Here is a 6,520-nt window from a genome sequence, read left to right as displayed (position 1 = left end):
TATTCCTGAAATAAATGGGAGAACCAATCCAATTAGTAGTATTACCCCCACCCTTACTTATTGCTTAGCAACCGCCCCCTCCATTTCTCGACACTATGTGACGAATGCTCGCCAGTCGGTCGCGGGGAATTCCCGTGTTTATCTATTACTATCGAAACAGTTTTATAAAATCTTTTCTTCGCTATCTTTGTAATTTCGCTGTATGGTTTATTAGACCTGAATAAATTACATTTTATATTACTATCGGACCATAAATGAGATGCTCGTGCAATAATCGAGGTAGTACTATACTAATATAGAAGCTGGTAAAAAGAGGGTTTATAACAGTACTCATCGAGAGAAGCAAAACATGTTTTATGAATATAGGTCTTAAAACCAATTCTTTTGATATAAATTCTCAGTATTTATGAACATTTAAATTCGTAAACAAGTCTCTTTGTGATACATTGAATATAAACAAGAATTGATTCATTAGAAGTAGGTATCAGCTAATTATCAACAAAGATATCAAGAAAGATTCATAGACGCAAACTTTGTCACAGTAGACGTTGAATGTGTTTTCTTTCCATTTCAATACAACTTTGCATAAACATCCGCAGTCTAGTTATAAATATTAGAAGAATATTTTAATAGAGAAATTGCAAGAAGATTGGGCAGAAATATGTTTGGAGTTCTAGCAAATATACATAGAAAATATTGAAAATTCTGTAAGATGTAGAATGACAAGAGATCTGATGGTAAGAGATCAAAGATTTATCTTGAAGTAGTTTCCTGTCCAACTTGTAATGTAAAGGATGTCGCTGAATGATTTAAGGTTCCGCAGGAGTTCAATATTACTTCAATCAGACTTCAACTGTAAAAAAGAAATACTTTAACGAGAAGTCTTGTGCAAAGGTAAAACGCAAGGAAGTTAAATTTGATTTTGCGAAATTGCATTTCAGTTCAGTAACTAAATAAGAAATAGTCATTTTCTCTGACAGAACGAAGTATAATTTAAATTATTATACGTACATCTGTCACATCGTGGATTCTTCACAACACTACACACTTCGTGTACAGTAAATTTTGTCAAAATTACAAAGTGATAAACATAAATTAATGTCTCCAAGAACCTGGAAAACGAACCAGCGATTCTTTCGTTCAAATCTTTTCACGCGATTTCCTTAGAAATAAAACAAGAAGAGAGATGATCATAGAACAATTGATGGATTAATGAAAGCAATTAATTATTTAATATTGTAAGATATACAGGTTGTTCGGCCACCCCTGAGAAAAATTTTAATGGGAGATTCTAGAAGCCAAAATAAGACGAAAATCAAGAATATTAATTTCTTGACTGAGGCTTCATTAAAAAGTTATTAAAAAATTAAATTAAAAAATTTCAAATCGTCCTGGAAAAATTGTTTTTGGCTGCGGGGCTCAATTGCAATCATTTTTGGTGAACACATATACCCTTGAAATCCTATCTACTTTCGAGAAAAAAATTCAAGTAAGTCCTGTTTTTAGACGAAATTAAAAAATTTTAAATCATACTAAAAAAATTATATTTAGTTACAGGTGTCAATTGCAAACATTTTTGGTTAACAGACATACCCCAAAATCCTACGCATTTTCGAGAAAAAAATTCATTACCGAAAATCTTATGTGAGGCCAGAAATGTCACTCCAAAATTTCATGCGTATCTTTAAAATGTCATAACTTCTGAACGGATTGAAGGATTTTAATGTTCCAAAATGCAAACAACGCGTAATTTAATGGAGAATACGTGAAAACTCTAACAATATTGAAAAAGTTGTTCCTAGACACCGTAAAGTGAGAAAAATCTCGTAAAACTGGTCCAATTTTCAAACGACCATAACTCCTACAATAGTAAAGGTATCTCATTGAAATTTTTTTTTGAAATAGAGCCCATGGGTACCTACAACAAAGTACTAGACAACTTTTCTGTAGAGAGTCAAACAAAATTACTAAAAATCAAAACGAATTTTTAAGAAAAATCGACAAGGGGTTAATTTCTTCCGAGAAAAAAAATTTCAAATCGTTCTGGAATAATTACTTTCGGTCGCGGTGGTCAATTGCAATAATTTTTGGTGAATGGACCTACCCCCAAAATCCTACACATTTTCTAAAAAAAAATTCAGTCCGGACGGAACTTTAAACGTTAATACCTTTTTAACGAAGCCTCCATCAACAAATTAGTATTCTTGATTTTCGTCTTATTTTGGCCTCTAGAATCTTCCATTAAAGTTTTTCTCAGGGATGGCCGAACACCCTATATAATCGGCAATATCGCGGCAGTTCCCACGCGCGCCACCAGAGGCCACTCAATTGTTCCCCTTTCTCGCAAGTTGTCGATTCGTCTTTGATTTGTATATAGTATTCCTCGACTAAACCATCAAATGTGCAGGCGCCTCGACTCAATAAAACGACCAGAGTATGGAATTCGATTAATTCTCGATCAAACAGCAAACAGACTTAAACAACAACGAAATAACCACGAAATTATATTGGTACATGTTGTCAGTGGTCAGTGTTGTTTTCCCTTTGTTAAAAAATAGTAAAATCTTGTACATTCTTTATATATCTACATTTAAGAGATTATCATTTCGAGGATTTGAACTTTATTAACAAAAACTAGAACAAAGAATTTTGCGATTTTTGTCTATCTAAACTGAAACGAGTCGTTTCCCTGAATATTTAAAGCCATCTATTGTCTTTTTGTTTTACGCAGTCCTATAAAATTGTTGTCTGTGACAATAGTTAAATAGTTATTTCCTTCCATACCTCTGTGATTCGCAATAACACGTTGGATATTAATAACGCGGACCCTCCTGTACATAAAACTATTTTCTCTGATATATTATCCGATTTCTATGAGCAACCAGTAAACTATATCTTGAGAGCATATCAGTAACTTGCTGCAGCATTTTTATCTTGAACTCGGCGCTGATATACCGCTCAGCTCTTTCGTGCTCGTTCCGGAATTTATGACGGACGCCCTAACATTTTGGAGCCTCGTAAATTTTACGTCCTCGCGTTGAACGCGAGACATGTGTTTTCTTTTCGAAAGAACGAATTCTACGATTAGTCGGGCAACTCCGTGACTCTGCCAAAACTCGCCCGAATCTTTCCAACGGCGATGATTATTATCCCCGAGTATAGAATCGCGCGACCGAGTCACGGCCTGGAACGTCCAACATCCGGACAACAAACTGCGTCCGTTCGAATAATGAGCGAAGCTCAGTGATTTGGAAATTTAATAAGAAGAAAGGTAGAAATTATAGAAAAAGCGGCTAAGACTCGAAGCTGTTCTCTCATTTTATCTCCGTTTCCATTTCGTTGCCTCCGCCTTTTTGCCGGATGCGCTCCGGGCGTTCCGCGGGTCGTACACATCGGTCATTGTACCAGAAGACTAATATCCGAATTAAAAATTTAATTATAAACCCGTACGAAGTAATTCGTTTCTGCCATACGCAGACGGACGAGTTAGAGACGCCGACTTGATGAAGTTAATTATGTTATACACACACGGCGAACGAGATTTCGTAACACCGGTATTCTTATAACGCGGTTTCATTTCGTACAATTTAGCAAACTCGAATAATCTTTATACAGGGTATTCCAGAAATACACCTACAAATGCTGAATAATAATGTTTATTAAACAATATTTTTTAAACAAACATGTTACAACATATACATGTTACATGTCCAAAGTCGGTAGAACAATAAAATCGAATAAACAAAAGAAATATTTATATTGTTTATAATTGTTAAAAATATGTGGTAAAAGTTACTTTTGTTTTTGTGTGGTTGGCTACACTGCTGTATGTCCCCTTTCTTATGTTTTTTTTGTGTGTCGGTGGTTGAGTGTGTTTTTTTTCTTTTCTAAATTAATAAACAAATATTGCACAAATTGAGTTTATTTTCTAACAATAATAAATACCAAAAAAAGTGAACAAAATGGCAGAAATGAACGCGTAATAAGTATCCGTAAAATCAAAGGGAAACTCTACTAAATACTAATTATAAATATTCATTTTGCAATTATTTGTTGTTTTTATTACAAATGTTTAAATTACTTGTACACCTGATAATGACAACAGAACTGTACGAATACTTATTATACGTTCATTTCTGTCATTTTGTTCATTTTTCTTGATATTTATGTAAACAATATAAATATTTCTTTTGTTTATTTCATATTGTTTAATAAACATTATTATTAAGCGTTTTAGTCGTAATTAGTCACTGTACGAATATTTTTTACATCCACTGTAAATATTAAAGAGCTGAATCTACAAGCTAAAGTAACTAGAAAATGTTATAGGTACATACTTATTTTTGAGTTATGGGCGAGATAAGAAAATGTTAAAGAACTTGGAAATTACTAATGAAATATATTTAAACAAGTAAAGGTAATCTAGCTTAGTCTAAGTGGTCAAGTTATGCACTATGAAACTGGAACAATTAATTCTCAAGTTGAGACGTTGAAGGAAATAACTTTGGATAGGATTTACGAATTTTAGCAAGGTTACATAAATAAGTATTATGGTAAATGTTAGGTTATGTAGTTTAAAATGTTATAAAACTAAAAATACATTCTTGCAATGTGTTTTATCCTTACATATTCAATATACAATTGGCAATTAATACGAATCATATGTTTGGTCTATAAAATCAATGTTTCTTGGTTTTCGAAAATGGCCAAGTCGATATACTGAATGAAAAGCTTAAATATTCAATATACAATTGACAATTAATACGAGTTACATGTTTGCTTCATAAAATCGATGTTTCTTGGTTTTTTAAAATGGCCAAGTTGTTAATATTATCGAAAATGTTAGATTATGTAGTTTAAAATATTCTAAAACTAAAAATACATTCTTGCAATGTGTTTTATTCTTAAATATTCAATATACAATTGGCAATTAATACGAATCATATGTTTGGTCTATAAAATCGATGTTTCTTGGTTTTCGAAAATGGCCAAGTCGATATACTGAATGAAAAGCTTAAATATTCAATATACAATTGACAATTAATACGAGTTACATGTTTGCTTCATAAAATCGATGTTTCTTGGTTTTTTAAAATGGCCAAGTCGTTAATATTATCGAAAATGTTAGATTATGTAGTTTAAAATATTCTAAAACTAAAAATACATTCTTGCAATGTGTTTTATTCTGAAATATTCAATATACAATTGGCAATTAATACGAATCATATGTTTGGTCTATAAAATCAATGTTTCTTGGTTTTCGAAAATGGCCAAGTCGATATACTGAATGAAAAGCTTAAATATTCAATATACAATTGACAATTAATACGAGTTACATGTTTGCTTCATAAAATCGATGTTTCTTGGTTTTTTAAAATGGCCAAGTCGTTAATATTATCGAAAATGTTAGATTATGTAGTTTAAAATATTCTAAAACTAAAAATACATTCTTGCAATGTGTTTTATTCTGAAATATTCAATATACAATTGGCAATTAATACGAATCATATGTTTGGTCTATAAAATCAATGTTTCTTGGTTTTCGAAAATGGCCAAGTCGATATACTGAATGAAAAGCTTAAATATTCAATATACAATTGACAATTAATACGAGTTACATGTTTGCTTCATAAAATCGATGTTTCTTGGTTTTTTAAAATGGCCAAGTCGTTAATATTATCGAAAATGTTAGATTATGTAGTTTAAAATATTCTAAAACTAAAAATACATTCTTGCAATGTGTTTTATTCTGAAATATTCAATATACAATTGGCAATTAATACGAATCATATGTTTGGTCTATAAAATCAATGTTTCTTGGTTTTCGAAAATGGCCAAGTCGATATACTGAATGAAAAGCTTAAATATTCAATATACAATTGACAATTAATACGAGTTACATGTTTGCTTCATAAAATCGATGTTTCTTGGTTTTTTAAAATGGCCAAGTCGTTAATATTATCGAAAATGTTAGATTATGTAGTTTAAAATATTCTAAAACTAAAAATACATTCTTGCAATGTGTTTTATTCTGAAATATTCAATATACAATTGGCAATTAATACGAATCATATGTTTGGTCTATAAAATCAATGTTTCTTGGTTTTCGAAAATGGCCAAGTCGATATACTGAATGAAAAGCTTAAATATTCAATATACAATTGACAATTAATACGAGTTACATGTTTGCTTCATAAAATCGATGTTTCTTGGTTTTTTAAAATGGCCAAGTCGTTAATATTATCGAAAATGTTAGATTATGTAGTTTAAAATATTCTAAAACTAAAAATACATTCTTGCAATGTGTTTTATTCTGAAATATTCAATATACAATTGGCAATTAATACGAATCATATGTTTGGTCTATAAAATCAATGTTTCTTGGTTTTCGAAAATGGCCAAGTCGATATACTGAATGAAAAGCTTAAATATTCAATATACAATTGACAATTAATACGAGTTACATGTTTGCTTCATAAAATCGATGTTTCTTGGTTTTTTAAAATGGCCAAGTCGTTAA

Source organism: Colletes gigas, unplaced genomic scaffold (assembly GCF_013123115.1).
Source record: "Colletes gigas isolate AHSC1104 unplaced genomic scaffold, ASM1312311v1 Colletes_gigas_Sc00019, whole genome shotgun sequence".
NCBI classification, from domain to species: Eukaryota; Metazoa; Arthropoda; class Insecta; order Hymenoptera; family Colletidae; genus Colletes; species Colletes gigas.
Note: the sequence above shows the minus strand (reverse complement) of the source record.